General features: G+C 46.3%; 1 long non-coding RNA gene across 4 annotated transcripts in view; it reads right to left on the bottom strand.

Moving 5' to 3' along the window:
* Positions 1–14,388, bottom strand: part of LOC142245572 (uncharacterized) — a 95,159-nt gene that overhangs the window by 1,662 nt on the left and 79,109 nt on the right. The window lies entirely within an intron of this gene.

The following is a 14,388-nucleotide window of genomic DNA, read 5'->3' as shown; positions in this document are numbered from 1 at the left end:
TATATACAGGAGATGCCCAGGTTATACCAGCTGTACATATATAATTATATACAGGAGATGCCCAGGTTATACCGGCTGTACATATATAATTATATACAGGAGATGCCCAGGTTATACCGGCTGTACATATATAATTATATACAGGAGATGCCCAGGTTATACCAGCTGTACATATATAATTATATACAGGAGATACCCAGGTTATACCGGCTGTACATATATAATTATATACAGGAGATGCCCGGGTTATACCGGCTGTACATATATAATTATATACAGGAGATGCCCGGGTTATACCAGCTGTACATATATAATTATATACAGGAGATGCCCGGGTTATACCAGCTGTACATATATAATTATATACAGGAGATACCCAGGTTATACCGGCTGTACATATATAATTATATACAGGAGATACCCAGGTTATACCGGCTGTACATATATAATTATATACAGGAGATGCCCAGGTTATACAGGCTGTACATATATAATTATATACAGGAGATGCCCAGGTTATACCAGCTGTACATATATAATTATATACAGGAGATGCCCAGGTTATACCAGCTGTACATATATAATTATATACAGGAGATGCCCAGGTTATACCAGCTGTACATATATAATTATATACAGGAGATGCCCAGGTTATACCAGCTGTACATATATAATTATATACAGGAGATGCCCAGGTTATACCGGCTGTACATATATAATTATATACAGGAGATGCCCAGGTTATACCAGCTGTACATATATAATTATATACAGGAGATACCCAGGTTATACCGGCTGTACATATATAATTATATACAGGAGATGCCCGGGTTATACCAGCTGTACATATATAATTATATACAGGAGATGCCCAGGTTATACCAGCTGTACATATATAATTATATACAGGAGATGCCCAGGTTATACCAGCTGTACATATATAATTATATACAGGAGATACCCAGGTTATACCGGCTGTACATATATAATTATATACAGGAGATACCCAGGTTATACCGGCTGTACATATATAATTATATACAGGAGATGCCCAGGTTATACAGGCTGTACATATATAATTATATACAGGAGATGCCCAGGTTATACCAGCTGTACATATATAATTATATACAGGAGATGCCCAGGTTATACCAGCTGTACATATATAATTATATACAGGAGATGCCCAGGTTATACCAGCTGTACATATATAATTATATACAGGAGATACCCAGGTTATACCAGCTATACATATATAATTATATACAGGAGATGCCCAGGTTATACCAGCTGTACATATATAATTATATACAGGAGATGCCCAGGTTATACCGGCTGTACATATATAATTATATACAGGAGATGCCCAGGTTATACCAGCTGTACATATATAATTATATACAGGAGATGCCCAGGTTATACCAGCTGTACATATATAATTATATACAGGAGATACCCAGGTTATACCGGCTGTACATATATAATTATATACAGGAGATGCCCGGGTTATACCAGCTGTACATATATAATTATATACAGGAGATGCCCAGGTTATACCGGCTGTACATATATAATTATATACAGGAGATGCCCAGGTTATACCGGCTGTACATATATAATTATATACAGGAGATACCCAGGTTATACCGGCTGTACATATATAATTATATACAGGAGATACCCAGGTTATACCGGCTGTACATATATAATTATATACAGGAGATGCCCAGGTTATACAGGCTGTACATATATAATTATATACAGGAGATGCCCAGGTTATACCAGCTGTACATATATAATTATATACAGGAGATGCCCAGGTTATACCAGCTGTACATATATAATTATATACAGGAGATGCCCAGGTTATACCAGCTGTACATATATAATTATATACAGGAGATACCCAGGTTATACCAGCTATACATATATAATTATATACAGGAGATGCCCAGGTTATACCGGCTGTACATATATAATTATATACAGGAGATGCCCAGGTTATACCAGCTGTACATATATAATTATATACAGGAGATACCCAGGTTATACCGGCTGTACATATATAATTATATACAGGAGATGCCCGGGTTATACCAGCTGTACATATATAATTATATACAGGAGATGCCCAGGTTATACCAGCTGTACATATATAATTATATACAGGAGATGCCCAGGTTATACCGGCTGTACATATATAATTATATACAGGAGATACCCAGGTTATACCGGCTGTACATATATAATTATATACAGGAGATACCCAGGTTATACCGGCTGTACATATATAATTATATACAGGAGATACCCAGGTTATACCAGCTATACATATATAATTATATACAGGAGATGCCCAGGTTATACCAGCTGTACATATATAATTATATACAGGAGATGCCCAGGTTATACCAGCTGTACATATATAATTATATACAGGAGATGCCCAGGTTATACCAGCTGTACATATATAATTATATACAGGAGATGCCCAGGTTATACCAGCTGTACATATATAATTATATACAGGAGATGCCCAGGTTATACCAGCTGTACATATATAATTATATACAGGAGATACCCAGGTTATACCAGCTGTACATATATAATTATATACAGGAGATGTCCAGGTTATACCAGCTGTACATATATAATTATATACAGGAGATGCCCAGGTTATACCAGCTGTACATATATAATTATATACAGGAGATGCCCAGGTTATACCAGCTGTACATATATAATTATATACAGGAGATGCCCAGGTTATACCAGCTGTACATATATAATTATATACAGGAGATACCCAAGTTATACCAGCTATACATATATAATTATACAGTGTGTCCACCCATATCCTGTCCACTGCCATTAACTTGAGAACGGCGGCAGCTATAGGCATAGAAGTGGTGTCTAGGTATAGTAAAGTATCCATGCGCTACACAATGAAACCACCTATAGCGCCACTTGGTGGAAAACAACGGAGTTAGCATTTTTATCTTGAAAACGGAACAAGATAGAGAAAAAAAAGTGAATTACAAAATTGTAGGACATCATCAATTCAATACGAGTCGACACCTTGCATACAGAAATGCTATGATATGGAACCCATGACCCCCCCAAAACATTGAATGCTGGTCACGCATATGGCGCTCATTAGTGGCCCCCGTCAGCTGCAATGCACATCTGGCCTCTGCACAGCATACTGTATCTTGCTGCACGTTGTGCAATATGGTAGGTGACACGTCTACACAAGCATCTGTGATGCGGCGTCGTAGGTCCTGCAATGTTGGTGGAGGGGTCGCATACACCTGCTGTTTGATGTGACCTCACAGAAAGAAGTCCAATGGGGCCAGGTCAGGTGATCGTGGAGGCCACACAGCCACCATACCCAATGACTTGTAGGAAGGTCTCCATGAGGTATCGCTTCACGTCCGCAGCCTTGTGAGGTTTACACCTTCTAATCATAGCATTTCTGTATGCAAGGTGTCGATTCGTATCGAATTGATGATGCCCTACAACTTTTTAATTCACTTTTTTTGTCTATCTCGTTCCGTTTTTTAGATATAAATGCTAACTCCGTTGTTTTCCACCAGGTGGCGCTATAGGTGGTTTCATTGCGTAGCGCATGGCTACTTTACTATACCTAGACACCACTTCTATGCCTATAGCTGTCGCCGTTCTCAAGTTAATGGCAGTGGACAGGATATGGGTGGACACACTGTATATAGAAGATATCCAGGTTATAGCAGCTGTACATATATAATTATATACAGGAGATGCCCATCACCGGTGAGTGATATTATTGAAAAGAGTAAAGAACCGCAGCAACTCGGCCACAAACGTTACAGTGTTGAGGAGTAGACGGCAGAAATGTCCCCACCGCTCTGCTGACCCATAACTGCAGAGTCCAGATCTCCTCTGGTAACATCAGCATGAACTTAATGGCCGAGTAGCCGTACATCACCAAGCACATTGCTGAGCCGTACATTACAAAGCACAATGCCGAGCTGCGGATGGAGCGGTGTAATGCCGCCACCACTGGACTCTGGAGGAGACGTGTTCTGTGCAGTGACGGATCACACTGCTCTGTCTGCGTCTGATGGAGGAGTCTGGGTTTGGAGAACGTTCCCCCCTGACTGCATTGTGCCCCTGTACAGATGATGGAGGAGGATAATGCTCCGGGCTGTTATCAGGGGTCGTCCTCGACCTCTTAGTCCCAGTGAAGGGAAATCTTAATTCTTCAGCACAAGACATCGTGACCAAGTGTAGCTTCCAGCTTTGTGGCACCAGTTTGGGGAAGGACCGTTTCTGTTCCTCATCACTGTGCCCAGTGCACAAGGTCCATACAGAGATGGAGGGGGAGAAGATGACGGCTGCACAGACCCCAACCTCGTCCTTCTAAACAGAGATTGTGAGCACAGCCTGCCCCAATAGCAGGGTCACCTCACTAATGCTCTTCTGAATGAAGGAGCAAAAAGGAAGCCTCCAAAATCTTGTGGGAATCCTCCCTAGAACAACGGGAATGTCACACTAGGTATAAGAATGTACCACGCGTTCCATGACAGAGAAGGGAAACCCTGTGTCTAGAGAAGGAGGATACGGTGACCCCTGACTGAACGTTTCGTTGGCCCCTGGCTCCCCTCACCACCCGAGATAGGTTTTACACCCATGCGCTGAGCAGGAAACCTACCCCTGGCTGACCCTGACCTGGGCCCTAGGTGAGGAGCGGATGGGATGAGTGCTTAGTCAACCCCACTAAGCTCCAAAGAAAAAGACACATGGAGGACAAATAGAGAAGTGAACAAATAACGTATCTCTAAGAAGACTCAGGGAGAGGAAGAACAGCAATAATGTTTCTTCAGATGAATGCAAGCCAGCCGCTTGCATCCAAAGCCTGTATAGGAATATAACTCTATCCCCAGCAAACACCAAGGGGAAATGTGGGTATTTAAAGACACTAGGGGAAGTGATGATTAGCAGCTGAAAGGAGAGGATATCCGCAGGGTCCTAATAGGAAAGGGATTAACCCCAAGCAGAGAAGATGCATAGGATACAAGTTACATCACAGCAGGAAGAATAGAAGGTCAGAGAGCAGCTTGTGTAGCCAAACGCTGCGACCTTCTACAGCCGGACACCACAGGACTGTCTGTGAACCGTGACACACCTGTGACAGGGAGGCATTATATCTACCGAGGGGCCGACTCCATATTAATGTCTATGAATGAAGAATGAGGGGTCAGATACTTCTCTCTACATAATGTATATTTTCTGCAGGAGATACCTGGTTATTCAAGGTCCATGTGTTATTGTTTTCTATTTGTAACCTCCAAGAACTTCATAAAGTGTCCACATGGGGGCAGTGTAACCTCGCCTGTGTCCCAGCGCTCCGCTATTACTATTACTGATATGGCGGTAGTTGTTATTATGTATCTTGTATCAGAAATGTACATGGAAAATATTTCCAGGGAAATAGCATCAATGGGTCCCTGATATATACCGCTATATAGATACTGTATATACTAGTGTATGGTATATAACACTTATACTCTGCGATGTGCCGTATACGTTTTTACTGTGCCCCTCTGTATTGGGAAATGCTGCAGACAATGCTGAACGTAAACTGCGGCAATGGGGTCTATGGATACCTTTGAGTCCATCGCTCTCACAGATGTCACCACCTTTCCCATCATCCTCCCATTCTTTCAAGTGAAAAGACTCTGAAAATTCAGAGAGATACATGATAAGATCCTGTCTGCAGCCACCACTAGGGGGAGATCCCTGTATACAGAGATACATGATAAGATCCTGTCTGCAGCCACCACTAGGGGGAGCTCCCTGTATACAGAGATACATGATAAGATCCTGTCTGCAGCCACCACTAGGGGGAGCTCCCTGTATACAGAGATACATGATAAGATCCTGTCTGCAGCCACCACTAGGGGGAGCTCCCTGTATACAGAGATACATGATAAGATCCTGTCTGCAGCCACCACTAGGGGGAGCTCCCTGTATACAGAGATACATGATAAGCTCCTGTCTGCAGCCACCACTAGGGGGAGCTCCCTGTATACAGATATACATGATAAGATTCTGTATGCAGCCACCACTAGGGGGAGCTCCCTGTATACAGAGATACATGATAAGATTCTGTCTGCAGTCACCACTAGGGGGAGCTCCCTGTATACAGAGATACATGATAAGATCCTGTCTGCAGCCACCACTAGGGGGAGCTCCCTGTATACAGAGATACATGATAAGATCCTGTCTGCAGCCACCACTAGAGGGAGCTCCCTGTATACAAAGATACATGATAAGATCCTGTCTGCAGCCACCACTAGGGGGAGCTCCCTGTATACAGAGATACATGATAAGATCCTGTCTGCAGCCACCACTAGGGGGAGCTCCCTGTATACAGAGATACATGATAAGATCCTGTCTGCAGCCACCACTAGGGGGAGCTCCCTGTATACAGAGATACATGATAAGATTCTGTCTGCAGCCACCACTAGGGGGAGCTCCCTGTATACAGAGATACATGATAAGATCCTGTCTGCAGCCAACACTAGGGGGAGCTCCCTGTATACAGAAATACATGATAAGATTCTGTCTGCAGCCACCACTAGGGTGAGCTCCCTGTATACAGAGATACATGATAAGATCCTGTCTGCAGCCACCACTAGGGGGAGCTCCCTGTATACAGAAATACATGATAAGATTCTGTCTGCAGCCACCACTAGGGGGAGCTCCCTGTATACAGAGATACATGATAAGATCCTGTCTGCAGCCACCACTAGGGGGAGCTCCCTGTATACAGAAATACATGATAAGATTCTGTCTGCAGCCACCACTAGGGGGAGCTCCCTGTATACAGAGATACATGATAAGATCCTGTCTGCAGCCAACACTAGGGGGAGCTCCCTGTATACAGAAATACATGATAAGATTCTGTCTGCGGTCACCACTAGGGGAAGCTCCCTGTATACAGAGATACATGATAAGATCCTGTCTGCAGCCACCACTAGGGGGAGTTCCCAGTATACAGAGATACATGATAAGATCCTGTCTGCAGCCACCACTAGAAGGAGCTCCCTGTATACAGAGATACAGGATAAGATCCTGTCTGCAGCCACCACTAGGGGGAGCTCCCTGTATACAGAGATACATGATAAGATCCTGTCTGCAGCCACCACTAGGGTGAGCTCCCTGTATACAGAGATACATGATAAGATCCTGTCTGCAGCCACCACTAGGGGGAGCTCCCTGTATACAGAGATACATGATAAGATCCTGTCTGCAGCCACCACTAGGGGGAGCTCCCTGTATACAGAGATACATGATAAGATCCTGTCTGCAGCCACCACTAGGGGGAGCTCCCTGTATACAGAGATACATGATAAGATCCTGTCTGCAGCCACCACTAGAAGGAGCTCCCTGTATACAGAGATACATGATAAGATCCTGTCTGCAGCCACCACTAGGGGGAGCTCCCTGTATACAGAGATACATGATAAGATCCTGTCTGCAGCCACCACTAGGGTGAGCTCCCTGTATACAGAGATACATGATAAGATCCTGTCTGCAGCCACCACTAGGGGGAGCTCCCTGTATACAGAGATACATGATAAGATCCTGTCTGCAGCCACCACTAGGGTGAGCTCCCTGTATACAGAGATACATGATAAGATTCTGTCTGCAGCCACCACTAGGGGGAGCTCCCTGTATACAGAGATACATGATAAGATCCTGTCTGCAGCCACCACTAGGGGGAGCTCCCTGTATACAGAGATACATGATAAGATTCTGTCTGCAGCCACAACTAGGGGGAGCTCCCTGTATACTGAGATACATGATAAGATCCTGTCTGCAGCCACCACTAGGGGGAGCTCCCTGTATACAGAGATACATGATAAGATCCTGTCTGCAGTCACCACTAGGGGGAGCTCCCTGTATACAGAGATACATGATAAGATCCTGTCTGTAGTCACCACTAGGGGGAGCTCCTTGTATACAGAGATACATGATAAGATCCTGTCTGCAGTCACCACTAGGGGGAGCTCCCTGTATACAGAGATACATGATAAGATGCTGTCTGCAGTCACCACTAGGGGGAGCTCCCTGTATACAGAGATACATGATAAGATCCTGTCTGCAGCCACCACTAGGGGGAGCTCCCTGTATACAGAGATACATGATAAGATCCTGTCTGCAGTCACCACTAGGGGGAGCTCCTTGTATGCAGAGTTACATGATAAGATCCTGTCTGCAGTCACCACTAGGGGGAGCTCCCTGTATACAGAGATACATGATAAGATGCTGTCTGCAGTCACCACTAGGGGGAGCTCCCTGTATACAGAGATACATGATAAGATTCTGTCTGCAGCCTCCACTAGGGGGAGCTCCCTGTATACAGAGATAAATGATAAGATCCTGTCTACAGCCACCACTAGGGGAGCTCCCTGTATACAGAGATACATGATAAGATCCTGTCTGCAGCCACCACTAGGGGGAGCTCCCTGTATACAGAGATACATGATAAGATCCTGTCTGCAGCCACCACTAGAGGGAGCTCCCTGCATACAGAGATACATGATAAGATCCTGTCTGCAGTCACCACTAGGGGGAGCTCCCTGTATACAGAGATACATGATAAGATTCTGTCTGCAGCCACCACTAGGGGAGCTTCCTGTATACAGAGATACATGATAAGATCCTGTCTGCAGCCACCACTAGGGGGAGCTCCCTGTATTCAGAGATACATAATAAGATCCTGTCTGCAGCCACCACTAGGGGGAGCTCCCTGTATACAGAGATACATGATAAGATTCTGTCTGCAGCCACCACTAGGGGGAGCTCCCTGTATACAGAGATACATGATAAGATCCTGTCTGCAGCCACCACTAGGGGGAGCTCCCTGTATACAGAGATACATGATAAGATCCTGTCTGCAGCCACCACTAGGGGGAGCTCCCTGTATACAGAGATACATGATAAGATCCTGTCTGCAGTCACCACTAGGGGGAGCTCCCTGTATACAGAGATGCATGATAAGATCCTGTCTGCAGCCACCACTAGGGGGAGCTCCCTGTATACAGAGATACATGATAAGATTCTGTCTGCAGCGACCACTAGGGGGAGCTCCCTGTATACAGAGATACATGATAAGATCCTGTCTGCAGCCACCACTAGGGGGAGCTCCCTGTATACAGAGATACATGATAAGATCCTGTCTGCAGCCACCACTAGGGGGTGCTCCCTGTATACAGAGATACATAAGATCCTGTCTGCAGCCACCACTAGGGGGAGCTCCCTGTATACAGAGATACATGATAAGATTCTGTTTGCAGCCACCACTAGGGGGAGCTCCCTGTATACAGAGATACATGATAAGATCCTGTCTGCAGCCACCACTAGGGGGAGCTCCCTGTATACAGAGATACATGATAAGATCCTGTCTGCAGCCACCACTAGGGGGAGCTCCCTGTATACAGAGATACATGATAAGATCCTGTCTGCAGCCACCACTAGGGGGAGCTCCCTGTATACAGAGATACATGATAAGATCCTGTCTGCAGTCACCACTAGGGGGAGCTCCCTGTATACAGAGATATAAAAGATCCTGTCTGCAGTCACCACTAGGGGGAGCTCCCTGTATATAGAGATGCATGATAAGATCCTGTCTGCAGCCACCACTAGGGGGAGCTCCCTGTATACAGAGATACATGATAAGATTCTGTCTGCAGCCACCACTAGGGGGAGCTCCCTGTATACAGAGATACATGATAAGATCCTGTCTGCAGCCACCACTAGGGGGAGCTCCCTGTATACAGAGATACATGATAAGATCCTGTCTGCAGCCACCACTAGGGGGAGCTCCCTGTATACAGAGATACATGATAAGATCCTGTCTGCAGCCACCACTAGGGGGAGCTCCCTGTATACAGAGATACATGATAAGATCCTGTCTGCAGCCACCACTAGAAGGAGCTCCCTGTATACAGAGATACATGATAAGATCCTGTCTGCAGCCACCACTAGGGGGAGCTCCCTGTATACAGAGATACATGATAAGATCCTGTCTGCAGCCACCACTAGGGTGAGCTCCCTGTATACAGAGATACATGATAAGATCCTGTCTGCAGCCACCACTAGGGGGAGCTCCCTGTATACAGAGATACATGATAAGATCCTGTCTGCAGCCACCACTAGGGTGAGCTCCCTGTATACAGAGATACATGATAAGATTCTGTCTGCAGCCACCACTAGGGGGAGCTCCCTGTATACAGAGATACATGATAAGATCCTGTCTGCAGCCACCACTAGGGGGAGCTCCCTGTATACAGAGATACATGATAAGATTCTGTCTGCAGCCACCACTAGGGGGAGCTCCCTGTATACTGAGATACATGATAAGATCCTGTCTGCAGCCACCACTAGGGGGAGCTCCCTGTATACAGAGATACATGATAAGATCCTGTCTGCAGTCACCACTAGGGGGAGCTCCCTGTATACAGAGATACATGATAAGATCCTGTCTGTAGTCACCACTAGGGGGAGCTCCTTGTATACAGAGATACATGATAAGATCCTGTCTGCAGCCACCACTAGAGGGAGCTCCCTGTATACAGAGATACATGATAAGATCCTGTCTGCAGTCACCACTAGGGGGAGCTCCCTGTATACAGAGATACATGATAAGATTCTGTCTGCAGCCACCACTAGGGGAGCTTCCTGTATACAGAGATACATGATAAGATCCTGTCTGCAGCCACCACTAGGGGGAGCTCCCTGTATTCAGAGATACATAATAAGATCCTGTCTGCAGCCACCACTAGGGGGAGCTCCCTGTATACAGAGATACATGATAAGATTCTGTCTGCAGCCACCACTAGGGGGAGCTCCCTGTATACAGAGATACATGATAAGATCCTGTCTGCAGCCACCACTAGGGGGAGCTCCCTGTATACAGAGATACATGATAAGATCCTGTCTGCAGCCACCACTAGGGGTAGCTCCCTGTATACAGAGATACATGATAAGATCCTGTCTGCAGTCACCACTAGGGGGAGCTCCCTGTATACAGAGATGCATGATAAGATCCTGTCTGCAGCCACCACTAGGGGGAGCTCCCTGTATACAGAGATACATGATAAGATTCTGTCTGCAGCGACCACTAGGGGGAGCTCCCTGTATACAGAGATACATGATAAGATCCTGTCTGCAGCCACCACTAGGGGGAGCTCCCTGTATACAGAGATACATGATAAGATCCTGTCTGCAGCCACCACTAGGGGGTGCTCCCTGTATACAGAGATACATAAGATCCTGTCTGCAGCCACCACTAGGGGGAGCTCCCTGTATACAGAGATACATGATAAGATTCTGTTTGCAGCCACCACTAGGGGGAGCTCCCTGTATACAGAGATACATGATAAGATCCTGTCTGCAGCCACCACTAGGGGGAGCTCCCTGTATACAGAGATACATGATAAGATCCTGTCTGCAGCCACCACTAGGGGGAGCTCCCTGTATACAGAGATACATGATAAGATCCTGTCTGCAGCCACCACTAGGGGGAGCTCCCTGTATACAGAGATACATGATAAGATCCTGTCTGCAGTCACCACTAGGGGGAGCTCCCTGTATACAGAGATATAAAAGATCCTGTCTGCAGTCACCACTAGGGGGAGCTCCCTGTATATAGAGATGCATGATAAGATCCTGTCTGCAGCCACCACTAGGGGGAGCTCCCTGTATACAGAGATACATGATAAGATTCTGTCTGCAGCCACCACTAGGGGGAGCTCCCTGTATACAGAGATACATGATAAGATCCTGTCTGCAGCCACCACTAGGGGGAGCTCCCTGTATACAGAGATACATGATAAGATCCTGTCTGCAGCCACCACTAGGGGGAGCTCCCTGTATACAGAGATACATGATAAGATCCTGTCTGCAGCCACCACTAGGGGGAGCTCCCTGTATACAGAGATACATGATAAGATCCTGTCTGCAGCCACCACTAGAAGGAGCTCTCTGTATACAGAGATACATGATAAGATCCTGTCTGCAGCCACCACTAGGGGGAGCTCCCTGTATACAGAGATACATGATAAGATCCTGTCTGCAGCCACCACTAGGGTGAGCTCCCTGTATACAGAGATACATGATAAGATCCTGTCTGCAGCCACCACTAGGGGGTGCTCCCTGTATACAGAGATACATAAGATCCTGTCTGCAGCCACCACTAGGGGGAGCTCCCTGTATACAGAGATACATGATAAGATTCTGTTTGCAGCCACCACTAGGGGGAGCTCCCTGTATACAGAGATACATGATAAGATCCTGTCTGCAGCCACCACTAGGGGGAGCTCCCTGTATACAGAGATACATGATAAGATCCTGTCTGCAGCCACCACTAGGGGGAGCTCCCTGTATACAGAGATACATGATAAGATCCTGTCTGCAGCCACCACTAGGGGGAGCTCCCTGTATACAGAGATACATGATAAGATCCTGTCTGCAGTCACCACTAGGGGGAGCTCCCTGTATACAGAGATATAAAAGATCCTGTCTGCAGTCACCACTAGGGGGAGCTCCCTGTATATAGAGATGCATGATAAGATCCTGTCTGCAGCCACCACTAGGGGGAGCTCCCTGTATACAGAGATACATGATAAGATTCTGTCTGCAGCCACCACTAGGGGGAGCTCCCTGTATACAGAGATACATGATAAGATCCTGTCTGCAGCCACCACTAGGGGGAGCTCCCTGTATACAGAGATACATGATAAGATCCTGTCTGCAGCCACCACTAGGGGGAGCTCCCTGTATACAGAGATACATGATAAGATCCTGTCTGCAGCCACCACTAGGGGGAGCTCCCTGTATACAGAGATACATGATAAGATCCTGTCTGCAGCCACCACTAGAAGGAGCTCCCTGTATACAGAGATACATGATAAGATCCTGTCTGCAGCCACCACTAGGGGGAGCTCCCTGTATACAGAGATACATGATAAGATCCTGTCTGCAGCCACCACTAGGGTGAGCTCCCTGTATACAGAGATACATGATAAGATCCTGTCTGCAGCCACCACTAGGGGGAGCTCCCTGTATACAGAGATACATGATAAGATCCTGTCTGCAGCCACCACTAGGGTGAGCTCCCTGTATACAGAGATACATGATAAGATTCTGTCTGCAGCCACCACTAGGGGGAGCTCCCTGTATACAGAGATACATGATAAGATCCTGTCTGCAGCCACCACTAGGGGGAGCTCCCTGTATACAGAGATACATGATAAGATTCTGTCTGCAGCCACCACTAGGGGGAGCTCCCTGTATACTGAGATACATGATAAGATCCTGTCTGCAGCCACCACTAGGGGGAGCTCCCTGTATACAGAGATACATGATAAGATCCTGTCTGCAGTCACCACTAGGGGGAGCTCCCTGTATACAGAGATACATGATAAGATCCTGTCTGTAGTCACCACTAGGGGGAGCTCCTTGTATACAGAGATACATGATAAGATCCTGTCTGCAGTCACCACTAGGGGGAGCTCCCTGTATACAGAGATACATGATAAGATGCTGTCTGCAGTCACCACTAGGGGGAGCTCCCTGTATACAGAGATACATGATAAGATCCTGTCTGCAGTCACCACTAGGGGGAGCTCCTTGTATACAGAGATACATGATAAGATCCTGTCTGCAGTCACCACTAGGGGGAGCTCCCTGTATACAGAGATACATGATAAGATGCTGTCTGCAGTCACCACTAGGGGGAGCTCCCTGTATACAGAGATACATGATAAGATTCTGTCTGCAGCCTCCACTAGGGGGAGCTCCCTGTATACAGAGATAAACTATAAGATCCTGTCTACAGCCACCACTAGGGGGAGCTCCCTGTATACAGAGATACATGATAAGATCCTGTCTGCAGCCACCACTAGGGGGAGCTCCCTGTATACAGAGATACATGATAAGATCCTGTCTGCAGCCACCACTAGAGGGAGCTCCCTGTATACAGAGATACGTGATAAGATCCTGTCTGCAGTCACCACTAGGGGGAGCTCCCTGTATACAGAGATACATGATAAGATTCTGTCTGCAGCCACCACTAGGGGAGCTTCCTGTATACAGAGATACATGATAAGATCCTGTCTGCAGCCACCACTAGGGGGAGCTCCCTGTATTCAGAGATACATAATAAGATCCTGTCTGCAGCCACCACTAGGGGGAGCTCCCTGTATACAGAGATACATGATAAGATTCTGTCTGCAGCCACCACTAGGGGGAGCTCCCTGTATACAGAGATACATGATAAGATCATGTCTGCAGTCACCACTAGGGGGAGCTCCCTGTATACAGAGATGCATGATA

The sequence above is a fragment of the Anomaloglossus baeobatrachus genome, chromosome 7, assembly GCF_048569485.1.
Source record: "Anomaloglossus baeobatrachus isolate aAnoBae1 chromosome 7, aAnoBae1.hap1, whole genome shotgun sequence".
NCBI lineage: Eukaryota > Metazoa > Chordata > Amphibia > Anura > Aromobatidae > Anomaloglossus > Anomaloglossus baeobatrachus.
The sequence above is the reverse complement of the archived record's forward strand: the minus strand, read 5'-3'. Positions and strand labels throughout refer to the sequence as shown.